Genomic DNA, 14042 nt, shown 5'->3' with positions numbered 1-14042 from the left:
ATTCCCGACCAAAATCAAACTTATTGCTAATTCGAAAGTCTTTTGAATGGAATGAATAACATTTAAAAATATTTCGAAACATCTACTGAAGATTTGAAAGTTTCTCATCCGTATGAAGAGATACGTCTGATCTTGAGGATTCCTCATTAATTACTATGAATCCAGAATGATAGTCCTAATGATTCGCGTACGATTATTCACAGCTCATCAATTTTTCGCAGGATATTAAATTTGTTTTAGCTCGGAATGTTTTTCGAGATGAACAACGGGTGGTAGACGATCCTCCCGGAACGCCCTGGGCGACCTTTTGATACCATCACGTTACAACTCTCGCACGTTAGGTGTAAAGAAATGAGAAGGGACTGAAGTGGTGCGAAAGAATAGTTTTATAATAGAAATAATCTGCCCAATAAAAAGATGATTGACAAGGGCTGCATTAACTCTTATAGTCTTTGTTGATTATTTACATTTGATGAGTCCAATCAACTTCTCCATCAGGCATTGAAAAAATGAAAACAATGAGTTTTATTATTACCATAAAAGGAACTAATTATAATTTATTAGCAACTGATTCCCAAAATGGTGAGAGAATGATGGACTGAAGATAGATATTGGGACTAGTATCAGACCAGATGAAGTAGTAAAGAGACAACAATTCTCATCTGATCTTCCTGTTATCATGATAAATACGGGGAAACATACACAAGTGCAACTTCGAAATAATCTGCAAACTAAATTACATATACCGTGAAGTGTGAAACACTTGAAACCGCGACAGACGTTTCGTGTAGACGTGTACATCTGCGTGTTTCTACGTAGGCGTTGAACACCACATTGCCGACATTGCAATACAAAATACCCGGTTTTATACCGATAAATCACCTTTATTACCAGCAATTACACTGGAGAAAGCAGGAGCGTGAATATGAATGAAAAAAACATTGCTTATGTTCATGGTGAACTCCATACGCATGTTAACTGGACTTTTTTTTGCTCCTTCATCCATCACGTTATCTCAATTTGTTTTGACTCAATGCATAATTTTCGTCAGATAGTTATCAACCGTGCTATCGCACATAGATCTCATGAATTTATTTGTCGGAGTATTAGATGACGATTATGATTTTGTTACCCATAAAATTTGAGTTGATAAGATCTTTCTTGAATCGCATGATGCCAAAATGCCTAGAAGAATTAACCGATTGACGAAAACTACTTGTACCAAGTAAATACGTTTCAGATAACAAAATTTCTTTTTATCAGTGTAGGCGGATCAAAACATGACCAGCAAGAAATTTCGTGAAAACTTGAAAAATAAAATTGTATTTCTGTATAATTTTGTGATAGAGTTGTACAAGTTCCCTCGATTTTGTTCGGCAAAATGCATAATGTATGGCACGTCATTGTACAGCTTGTGTCGTGTCTGCGCTAACATCTGACAATGCCGATTGCCCTCCGGCATCTCTAACAATGTAATTGAAAGTTCTGCATGGCACACCGTTTGACGCATTGATATATCACCACAAATCTCGCTACAATCACCAATTGTTACAATCCATACACACCATGGAAGCAAGAGAGACTGAATAATAGAAGGATTTGTGCGGGTGTTTCATTCTATAAAAAATGTGGCGGCTGACAAGGTAGAAATTAATTCTCTGTTTCGTAAACGCCCACTTGAATTTTCAGTCTATTCTTCATACGTATCAGTGATTTCAAAGAATTCCGTAATTAATATATGACGCAATAATCACTATCATTATAATAATAGGACAAAACGAAAAGAAATCATCCAAAAACATTGAAGCGATGTATAAATAAAAATAATTCAATGCAATTAATTTTTTTACCGAATTAAGTCAATAAGTATTGAAATAAAAAACTGGTTAAGCGGGAAAAAGCTGCTTCTCCCTGACGTTTATGCTCGATTTGAATAAGTACAAAAAAATATTCCGAAAAGTGATTGCGGGTGGAGGGGCGAGGATAGGGGGGAGGGGGGATTTTTAGATGGCGGCGAGTGTCTCGGTGGTCCGCTTAAAATTCAATCGAATAAATCATTGGGCGACGCGTACGTGAGAGGATCCCCATTGGGATGAGTAAGATCCTTTCGTGAACGTGAGTGAGCGAGCTATCGATATCGTTCTCTCTATCTATCTCTCTTTTTTTCTCTCTCTCTCTCTCTTTCTCTGTCGCTCTCGCTCTCACTCACTTGAAAATAATCCACTGAGAGAGGGCTTGGATTGCTCTTACGTTCATGTAGTTAAGTCAGTCAGCTAAATCGCAACCGACAGAAGCAGGGGCACCTGTCCCTCCACCTATAACTTGTGAAGTCGTACATGCACAGTTTTATACGTATACATGTTTCACTGGGCGGTGTAACCAGGGAACACTGAAACGGGGCAAAAGTAGTCGTCAAGGAGCGGAGAAACCGCAGTTCAGTACCCCGTACACACTCACGTTGATAAGACCATATATTCTAATCACATTACGATTTTTTTCTCCTCCCATTTGTTTCGTAATTCGTCAGCATCAAAAGTTGACGAGACTTTTGTAAAAAAAAACCTCGTCATTCACGTGTGGTTCAACGGTGTTGTGGATTGAATATTGAAGTACTTGATTAATTATGAAAATGACATAATCACCTACTTGAGTTGTGAGGGAAGAACAATTGTAATTTCTCACTTGGGAATATTACGACCACTCGTCAGTTTTTATTGGTCGATAAGGCACGTGTCAGTTTTTAAGTTCGCAAATAGTGATTTACTACGTTTTCATGAGGTTGATTTCGTAGTATCAATTGCCAGATATAGGTTCAGTGTTATATCGGACGATTCCGTTGCCCCGGTAATCTCAGTACGGACCTCTCAATTTTGCAATTGTGTATTGAAGAATCTGTGTTACCCTGTACATTTAATAATTATGTATTTGGTGAAACTAGCGAGTGGAGAGAATAACGTGGGTGTCTGTGAAACGATGAAAATACCGAGCTGAAGGGATTATGATTGGATAAAATAAATGTGTGTAATAATTCTAGTGATACGGTATAAGTTATCATTAGCAGAGGTATCACTCGGCTCGCTGACGAAGATTATCAGTGGAAAAATATTGTGCAGGTATAATCTAGTATATTTCAATAAGTAATAAGGGGTTTGAATTCAATATATCCAAGGATAGCCATTGAGAAAATCGTTATTATCAAGTTGCATCTCTCTTTTTATCAAAATTAAAAACCAATGAAAAAAATTCTTCTAGGATCTATTAAGAAACGAGAAGCTATTTCTCTTCTCAGAAAGTTTTCGTTGAATTGATTGGATTCTATCGTCTGAGCGTAGGCCAAGGTTCAGAATCAACCGTTAGAACAAAATGCTCCACCTGCTAACGATTTTACACGTGTTAACGATGGCCAATAGTGTGGGGGAGGGGGATTTAAATTACCTAATTGAGACACCTCATAATTCTCAGAAATGGTCCAACGCAACAGGAATTCATCGTGTATAAAAATAAAAGGTGATAGTACTGGTAAACAGGTGGGGATAAAAAATGAGAAATCAAATGTCTAGTACCAGTTTTAAACGGGAAGATATAGATGATCTCATGGTAAAGCTCCTATACGTCTGCAATGGTGTTGCTGTCCATTAAGTACAGGAATCCAGAATAGTTATTACAGTCAGCGGTTATTAGTTCGAGTCATGCCTCTACCCTCTCACGTTACCTGATCATAAGTGATCCAAGATGCCTAAATAAATATAAATAAAATACTTGAGCGCGCGCATGTACAGTCGATAGATTATTTCAGTAGAAGGGCATGTGGGAATTAATGAAAATCGTGGGATTAGGAATTTCTGGCTAATTATTTCAGGATCAATCATCAACTCCTGCTAAAGTGACCAGTAAATTTCAACAACAAGCTGTAAAATATAACAATTAATCGCGTACGTCGGTGGGAGTCTAACGGGAGGGCGAAGGAAAACGATCGTAAAGTTAAAATCTCCCTCTCGGTCGACTTTTATAACCGTTTAATCCTCTGGATCGCTTGCTCATCGTAACTATTCGCTTCGCTCATTGGTGGTTATAGAGGTTTTAAAGTTTGCGAAATAAATAATTGTTTTCACTTCGATAGGTTTGCGACAGCTAATACCTTGGAAAATTTTTGGAAGACAATATTTCTTTCGGATATTAAGGAAATATTTTTACGGTGAATTCCGTGAATTTTTTTAAAGCTGTACTTTTAATCTCGGGAAAATTAATACGCAGAACCTTTCATCCTAGGGGGGAAAGCACGTGAGATAAATGCCTCAATATTGCGGCCAGGTGTGAGAAAAATCAGTGGAAATATCTTCCATCTCCAAGATATGATATATACAAGTAATTTTCATAACTTAATTAAAGAAACAAATGTTGATTTTCATGTCACGGTTAATTGAGTTCTTGAGACTAATTATATCTCGTGTCAAATCTCCAACATTTGCGCATATTTCGATCATCGCGGTTTAATTGAACACTTATACATCAATGCTCTCCCTCTTCTTTCGATCAGTATAAAAAAAGATATACTTCAGGGAGTGTACTCTTCAGGGTAATTAACGCACTTGACTGTGGTATAATTATGGCGTCCAGATTATATTATCTTCAATATTTCCGAGTGTTTGAAGATAGGGTACATTACTTATCACTCCCTATCCCCACCTACCTTTGCCTGCATTGCCACCAGCAAGAACCTGCTGCAAATCGGCGTGACTCTATTTAACTCCTCACGAAGGTGTACCAGCCATTTTATGCCAAGGGTGGATACACATCACAACTATTTTCTTGAGACTTTCACACGCGTGACCACCTTCATTCAACTCAATTTTTCCTCCTCAACTGGGCTTGTTAGTTCCTTTTTTTAAATTAGAATGTTACGGTTTTTTATCAGCGATCAGTTCCGCCATGGTGACTTGGGCTTACTCCCATCTCAAACTTCAAAATCCAACGCATAATATTATTCAAATTAAATTAAATGAAATAACATTATTTTATGAATCTGGGATTTTTCTAAATTCGATTTCCTTTTTTAGGGATTTAAATTTAATTTTGTGGTGCTAATTTTCGAAACTGTGATTTTTGACGTTTTATGGTATTCATTTTCACTTTTACTGGAATTTAATGTTAAATCATATCCTGATAGTCCTGTAAACCGTAATATAATATAACAATAATATTATATTGAGCTGAAAGTCTTCGGGTAATTGTGACAAAAATTTGCCTCTGCCCCTGTCTTCTTTCTAGTTCCAAAAATTAATCGCTCGTAAAAACAATACGAGCAATCAATCAATGTGAACCATCTAGAAAGACCTTAGCTCAGTTTAAAGCCTCTATATTACCTCGTTTTGATATCGAACTAGAACAGGAAATCCCCCCATTTCTATCTGTAAAGAATTCCAACAATTTCCATTTTTTTCATAATCATACAGATTTTAATACAAAAAGCCACAGTCCATGCATGATATTCTCAGAAGACATTTTGTATCTCCACGAGTTCACTTGGTCGCGTTTATCCCAGCACACAAGAATTATGTCTCGAGTAACGTGTCATTGACACTTGAACTTGGCCATTCTTTTCTTATTACGTTTTATTTTTATTGCGGATTAAAATTGAATACGAGATGAATGCTAATCACTGTGGACACTTAAGATGCACTTCCGTGGACTTGTTTCTTTGTAACGACTGGTATTATCACTTGGAGCATCAATTTGAATGACGAAGATGATTTATTGGGTGGACGGATTGAGAGACTTCGTTCGGTCTGGTCTATCCAGATCAGCAGTTACGAACTGATCAGCGAGAGACTAATGATAGCCAGGTGTCAACGATTGTGTTGGAAATGATGGCAATGATGATGATCTATCACCCACAGTCTTTGGAAATTGGCATTAAGTATCGATGGATTATATGTCTATCAATCGACTCAGTATGTATCTGATTACGTAGTTTTTTTAGAGTTTGATGCCTTAGTTATGCAGTTATTCCACCTTTCTAGTAGTCAGTGATACCTGCCAATTTAGGAAAGGAAATTATCGCAACGGGGCAAAATTTATTCTAATGATGATTCACTGTCAATTAAATATACAACTTCCATGATTTATTCGCGTAGTATAATTTCCACCCATAATATCTTTTAGACATTTTATGGTGCCTTGTAAATGTTAGTAGCTCAGTGATCCCCATTGCTCATTGAAGGATAGATGTACTGCGAATTCAATGTGAACAATAATGAAACAACGCCGGATACTTGAACACTTCCGAAAGGATTCATCTCTTAGTTATTTGTTCGTTAGTGATATCTCGCTAATGCAATAAGAAGGAGAAAAAAAATCTACAGCGGGTAGAGTTGAAGTGCAAGCCGCTGGTTCATTCTTTAAATCCCCCCCACCATGAAATTCTATTCAAATTTTTCGTGTACTCTAGGGATTTAAAGGGGAGAGTCAATAACTACGTCGGTGACACGGGAGAATTTCCATCTGAATTGTCTGAATGGGAGGATTCTATTCAAATTATACAGGGAGTACGGAGAATGTGACACAAACAAAATTATCATTCAAATAGAATTAGTGGATTCAAGTCCGATCTAACTGATTTTTTCGTCATGTAAAATTCTGACTAACATGAATAATTCTAGACTTTCAAGAAGTTTTTTATCGCTTGGGGAACTCCACAGGAATTCTCAGCGAGGGTGAATGTTTGTTGTGAGAGGAAAGTTGCACAGATGATTTTTACCAAATGATTTGGATGAAAATTATTCTCCGTTACAGAAAAATTGTAGGAAAAATCGCAGTAATTATCTACGTCCAAAGTGTTTTCTACCATAATGCATCGTTGAGTCAATGAACTAGTTCTATGGATGGAATAAAAAATAATAATTGCAGGAGAAAGCGCAGTGTTAAAAAATACCTAGATACAGGGAATTCGTCTCACCTTAAATTCTCCGGCTGTAGTGATTAGTTTACGGAATGACGAATAGCTCAAGTATGACCCAAGACTGGGTCTGACGGGGCCATTCACAGCTGGCGATCGGGTCAGATCTTGAATGGTGGTCAACGCATAGCTCACAATTCTCATCCTGATAATTGGCTAGTTTTGGGTAGTGCTCATAAACATGTCAATCTTCGCCGTGACTCGACAAACATAGGCCACCCGAGCACCAGACATTCGCCGTGAAAATATATAATTAAATATAAATATATAAAATACACGATATATAACTTCCAAATACACTTTTGTGAAAATAAATATCTATCGCATAATAGTCGTTAAAGAAAAATGGTAAAGCACACTATTAAATTCTAAAAATAAAAATAGAACGAACAAAACAAATTATTCAATAATTCTCACTGTGGAAAATTGTGGTTCAGTCATTAATTTTTACTGTTAAGGCTTTACGATTCCCGCCCCCAGGAAAAACAATACCCAGCCACTTCTGATAATACCAGAAATGGTTGAAAATCCATGATGCAACAGCGAAATTTCAAACTGTCCGAATAATCCGACAGAGAAAATTAGGTGCAGTTGTCAGATAATGACTTCCACTTCGTTCATTAGTATTGCAATTTTGTACAGCGTCACATGGACGTTATACACGTACGTTTATATCTCTCCGGTGGCTCCAACAGATTGAAAACCAGTTCTGAACCACGCCCGGCCATCATACTGTAATTCTTCATTACTTCCACAACCGCGAAGAGGCGTCAACTCCCCTTCACTACTTCCTCACATTCTTGGACATAATTTCCCATTTTTTTCAATAACTTCGTGTTTCATTGTGACCAATGAGATGAATTCTCCATTGATTAACCCAGGAGGTTATAAAAAATCCGTTTTGTTCTGGATGTCAAGGTGCTCGTAATTCGGGATTAGGGCGTGGTTAATCCCTCGTGTCCTATTTGGTGGTTAATATATCTTTGATAACGACATTCGAATAACCATCGCGGCCTTTATCTCCCATGGACTCTAAATCTTCCACCGCATGTTCATCTTCCGTTGATTCTTGCTATCCTGATTTTAATCTTCTCTGATAATACATTATTCATTTTTCCCCGAGAACTGAATAACCAAAAGCAAAGCATTGCCAATGTTAGAGGGTACTTTACTTATGAGACGAACATCCCCAATCGGCGGTGTCCTCACCAAGAGTCCATGGATATGGGCTAGGGTGAAATCATGAGCATAACGACGTTTCAATGCTCCTGCACGAGCCAGAATTGAGTCTCCACCCAAAAAAGGTGATGATTCAAGTAGTTCTCAGCTTGAATTTAATGTCCACCTTCTTGATCTAGTGTGACTGCTGCTCATCCGGTTTTCAGACTTTCAGTGAGCAGAACGGTTGACTGTTTGAAGAATATATCACTCAAGACGCTCTCTACTTGATTCAGGTGTAATCAACGAATTGGTTCACGCTGAAAAAAAAAACCTTGACACCAGCTTGACCCAAATAGTCGACACCAACTTGACTTAAATTAACCTGATACATTTTGTAGCGATGGTTTCACCAGTCTCCGCCCAAAAAAAGGTGACGATTTCAAGTTCCTCTTGAAGATGAATAAATAAATTCCTTCTACTTTCTACCTATTTTATGTGCAATGACTGTGATGTTACGAATACCTTCACTTGCCTCCGGGGAATGATAATTAACATCAATGTACTTTTATTGGAAAAGATGTTGATAAGATTTTACCAGAAAATTGGTTTTCATGTGAAAAATAGTCAGGTCTCTGTTAATCCTCCGCCACAAGAACAAATATTTTTTTTAAGGAGAGCACGAGAGTCTTCCGAAATCTATTCTCACTTCAATTAGCAATCGTCCTCCTGAATAACGATTTTAGACACACGAGAGCTCACGCAAGTGTGAGAAAGATTGCTCTGACACCTCAAATCAGAGGCTCAAACGGCGAACACCCAGAAGAGTATGCGGACAGGTACACGAACACCAAGAGTCTGTCCCTGGCGGGCGTTTTGAAAAGAGGGAAGGATGAGAAGAGGAGGAATGAGTATCACACTGAAGTGGATTTCTCGGCGTTGAAAAAAAAAACGATCTGTGGCTAATCGACCTGGTTAAGCGACTGCTACCAACGACCTTCCGTCCGCCCACTATAACCAGCGGTTAATCGTTGTCTCTTCGGGATCTGCTGGGTCTTTACCCAAAGTCTTGGATTAAGTCGTTCCGAAAGTATTGGTGAACGTGTGAAAGGGTGGGGAGAGAGGCAGGGGGTCGAATACTGAGTTCAGATTCAAAAATTTTTGATGTTAAAGTTGAATTAAGCGCTAACTTCATTATGGGGCTCCTCCTTGTACCCCTACAACATGCAAATGAGTCTAAAAAATGTTGGAAATTCATCTTTAGAATTTAAAATAACAAATTATGATAATGAGATATTCATCTTTGCTATTTCTCTCAAGTTAGGCTCGTTCAATTTTTCCTGATGGCTGATGAGGCCATAAAAATATTCGTCAGGGACATATAATAATTGCAAAAATTAAGAATTTTGTTTTGACTGTATTTTTTTCTGGAATTTCGGGCTTTAGCAGCATGTTCCCTGGTATTAACGTGATTTGTGGAGTGTCCAACATAAAAGCGAAAAGTACCGATTTCTCCGTCGATGACTATTTATTACAGCAACATTCCTCACGAGGTGAATAAAAAGAGAGAAAAGGAAAAATTGGGGAAAACATTGAACGTTACAGTTATTTGAAGAGGCCATTTACTTTTTGGAAAGTACGATTTGAAATTGAAACGCAGACAAATGTCAGAGCATAACTGTTGCTGTTCCAATTATTTCCAAGAAGTTGCTGGCGCCAACTGTTTATTCATTTTCCTCGTAAAGCTGTAATCATTGATTCTGATTGCAATTGACCTAAAAATTTAACTGATCTATTGAGATGATTCTCATTCCCTTCAAGAGCATTCCGGGTAGATATTGAAAGAAAGATCGATTGAAAGTGTCTGACCGGACAACCACGGCTACTCACATTTCCTGGACTTTCATCTCGGCTGTAAAATCGGTTTGATATCGATGGCACTTATCGTTGTCTCGATGGCCCACTGTAAGTATCTGGATTTTTTTATCTCTCAGCTCACGTGCACTGAGTATAGAATGTGAAACTTTCCAGACTAATGTGAATTTGCATATAATCAAATTGCTTGTATCTGATAGGAGAAGAATATTTGGTAGTAAGAATCGTTTTCCGGCGTTTTCTGTGAGAAGGGAAGGGAAGATACCATAACGTTCAGTAAATTTTTAAAGTAACCTTCGCATAAAGTACGAAACAGCCATGAGATTATTCGCGAAGGAGTAAAATTTGATGAAAAACAATAGCAGATTTTTTCTGAGTGAAAATTCTTTGGGAAAATAACTGATCTGGGTCGAATCGTATTGGAACCCGTGGAAGCGATAATTATAAATCTGTTCAATTCTCATCTCGTAACTATATTGTTCTATAAAAAAAATGTCAATAAATCTCATGTTTTGGCTCATGAAATTCTCAACAAACAGGTTTTGAGAAAAATTCACCTAAACCTTTGATTTGCGATATAATCTGAATTTAATAAACACGTCCAAAGGTGGAATGCCACTTCGAGGAATTGGAGAATAAATTTGCAGATTAGGCGATAATTATTTCGCAAATGAAGGGGTTCAGACAAATTTTTCAGCTAAAAAACATGTGTTATTGAGAGTTACGTGAAAAACGAATGTCACGCATTTTTTTCTGAAATATCTGAAATATTTTATTTCATCCCTTGACGAATTTCTCCGATAATTTCCGTTACTCTCCCCTTATCGACATCTGCAGAAATTTATAAAAAGGGAAACCCCAATCCTCGTACTGATAGAGTCACCAGTCAATACAAAAATTGCATTATTTCATTTCATGGAATGAAAGGAATAAAAAATAAAACATTAATACATTTACTGCAGGATCATTCATTTACCAATCAAGAATATAATTCTTCATTCCTGAATAAAATATGCCGAATTCCGGTACATGACTATTCCCGTTTTAGGAATAAAACACACTTAACTCCTCTCCTCAATAACATTTTGTCCCATGAGTTCGCGACAAAACGAATCCCAAAAAGTGACCACACTACAGTGTAATAATAAATAAAAATAGAATTATTTCATGAAGTTATTTTTCACGACTATTGAAGACAACAACCTAATTGGCTGAATCACAAAATTTCAAAAATTTCGATTTGTGTTCTCATCGTATGAAATCTTCCCGAACCCCCACGATCATCACGGAAGATCATTTCATTGCCTTAAAAATGTAAAAAATCAACATTCATTATACCCACTAAAAATGATAAGATAAGAATCCCCCAAAGACCTTCCATTATTTTTTTTTTCAAAAATTTAACAGTCCATAATTGAATAAAGGCGCGGCTGCGTTGGGCGTTAGGCGCCAAAGGATATTTTCCCCTAAAATTCAACATCGTCCCCGGGACGATAAAAAATCAAGAGAAAAGGAGAAATTCATTCTTACCAATAAATAAAAATTCTTATCTATCGAAGCCCCTCTCCGATGACGTAAAGCGCGTAGCGATGACGAGCATCTCCGTGACGTACCAAATTCAGCGAAATGAGCACGTGTCACGAGTATCATAGCGCGCCTACGTGACATCTCAACGGATTGCGATGGCGGGAGTGACACGAGCCGTTTCGCGACTGGGGCTGTCTCCGCATGCGAGAAAAAAAAATTAAAGCCAGTGTGGAGGGGATCTGGTCAGGAGTTGAGCCAAATAATTCCTCAAGCTCCAGAACCGGCAGCGAGTGCTGCTGCGGACAGCATCCACGACGTTTCGTATGTCCGCGCTCCTCGACTTTGGACCCCCCCAATATGCTACCCATTTCATGCTGGACAAAACATTGAAACAATTATAATAAAAAAATTATAATAAGGGTTTATCTGTCCTAACGGAAGCGCCAACGAATACGATCGACAGTAGATAAGCTCCGATAACTCTATGATCACAGTACAATCTGGCGAATAAGACCAACAGGGCACATAATCATAGGGTACCAGGATTATACGATCCAAGCCAGTGAGCCTATTTCATCCTACTATACTTAATCCTGTCTTCAATGACTGGTAGAATCATTCGCGTTATGTACAGTTTCCTCTGGTACGAAAACTTGTACATCAGAAAGAACGTGTGTAACTGATTTTCCTTTTGCTGAGGATAGATAAACCTGTCGGCGAAAGGCTAAATCGATTATGCCAGTGGGAAAAGTTTTAAATGAGCTATAAAAGTAGTTTACGATAACAACTTGAATTCCGAAAGACACTCACAGATGTTGATTGTGTAAAGGAATCGACACTCGCCTGTCAATGGGAATTTTCATCATGGTGGTACAAATCGGGTGAAATATTTTTCACAGATTAATTATCCACTCGTTCATTTCATCCAGATTTTATCACCTCGATGGATAAATAATTCAGGATTCACAGCTCGTAATTTATTTTTCTGGCTCCCCGACCCGAAAGTGCGGTCTTCCCGGCGCGATTTCGCTCCGGGAACAAGGCCTTTTGTGGCCCGCGTTACCCATATGTTTTTTCTGGCTCCCCGACCCGAAAGTGCGGTCTTCCCGAGGACTGTTGCGAGAACTGTACACAAATGTGACAGGTTCTCTGTTGGAATATAGCCTCAGTTTTCTGAGAATTAATTTTATGATTTAGTTTTACTAACATGCATCACGAACCTGAAAATATTTGATATTAATTCAGTAATTATTTGATGGATTAACGTCATTGTTTCGTTCGACTCTACTTGAATTCCAATGAATTTAAGTTCTAAACGAGAACATTTGGTTAAGTACATGATGCACCTCATGAAGTACATGATATTCCCATTGTTTGAAGAATGTAAAATGGCATTGAAATTATGTACGCGCATTAATTTAACCAATATCTGCAAGAGAATTTTCAGTCCCTGAACTACGTATAAGATTGTAACAAAGACATATCATAAAGAAAAATGAGAAAAAAAAATATTAGTAAAATTGCCTGACAATTTTACTAATATTTTTTTAGTATTTCTCGATGTGATTGTGATAAGGAGAATAATTAGCAAAATAAATGAAAAAATCATATATATTTATAAATAGTCATTTTCTGGATTTCATTTTTTCTGCAGCAATTATAGGAAATTTTTTGAATGCAATTCTCACTTTTCGCCCGCCCCGACCAGCAAAACCTCGGCTTCGCCTCGGTTTTGCAAAAGTCGGGCGGGCTCCCATTGATTGTGTTACCACTTATTAAATATTAAGATATTTATGGTCTACCGCACTTTCGGGTGGGGAGCAAGAAAAATAGTATACGACACACGGCCAGGAAGTCGGATTCACTGGCGTACGTGCTATGCGGGCCTCGGCTTCGCCTCGGCCCTCTATCACGCACGCCAGGAAATCCAACTTTCTGGCCTTGTGTCGTAATATACTATTGATTTTGTGGTAATTGAGACTTAAGTTGTGTACGATTACGGTCATGCTGTCTGACTCGTTTTCTTTACGATTTGTTTTGGATTCAATCCTTTTACAGGTAACACAGTGGGGGGTACAGTGTAGCTGATGATTCCTGGAGAGGGATAAAAGTACGCGGGTTTTTCATTCATGTTCTCCTATGAGTAACGAGGAGGTAAAGCGGGTTACGTCGGGCTTTTCACCAGTTTTTGATGAATATCTTGGAGTCTGGAAGGGATTGACATTTTTTTGTCACTACTTAAGAATTAAGTATATTTTATAATTATTTTGAGGACATTTTATGTCGTGCAAAATATGTCACTTTCAAAGTGTAGGCACTTCATTTAAACTGTCTATGAAACTTTCGAATGATAAGGAAACAAACAGAAAACCTCATTGCATAAAAATGTTGAAGGTACAGAGCCATATCAATGTTTGGCGAATTTACTCATATAATTTTTACACTCTGTATCTTTCTGTATGGGTGAAAACATGTAACAGCATTATTTAGCTTGTCAACGATCAGCAAGACACGGTATTGTAGAAAA

The 14042-nt window shown here is 37.8% G+C and overlaps 2 protein-coding genes across 2 annotated transcripts in view; one reads left to right on the top strand and one right to left on the bottom strand.

Annotated features, from left to right (window-relative positions):
* Positions 1-14042, bottom strand: part of LOC135164244 (85/88 kDa calcium-independent phospholipase A2) — a 72590-nt gene that overhangs the window by 10259 nt on the left and 48289 nt on the right. The gene's annotated exons all lie outside the window — the stretch shown is intronic.
* The window catches only part of LOC135164245 (uncharacterized), a 56486-nt gene continuing 44750 nt past the window's right edge, over positions 2307-14042 (top strand). Inside the window, exon 1 of the mRNA XM_064124413.1 lies at positions 2307-3113. The gene's annotated coding sequence lies outside the window, so the exon portion shown is untranslated. The remainder of the gene's footprint in view (positions 3114-14042) is intronic.

Source organism: Diachasmimorpha longicaudata, chromosome 7 (assembly GCF_034640455.1).
Source record: "Diachasmimorpha longicaudata isolate KC_UGA_2023 chromosome 7, iyDiaLong2, whole genome shotgun sequence".
NCBI lineage: Eukaryota > Metazoa > Arthropoda > Insecta > Hymenoptera > Braconidae > Diachasmimorpha > Diachasmimorpha longicaudata.
The sequence above is the reverse complement of the archived record's forward strand: the minus strand, read 5'-3'. Positions and strand labels throughout refer to the sequence as shown.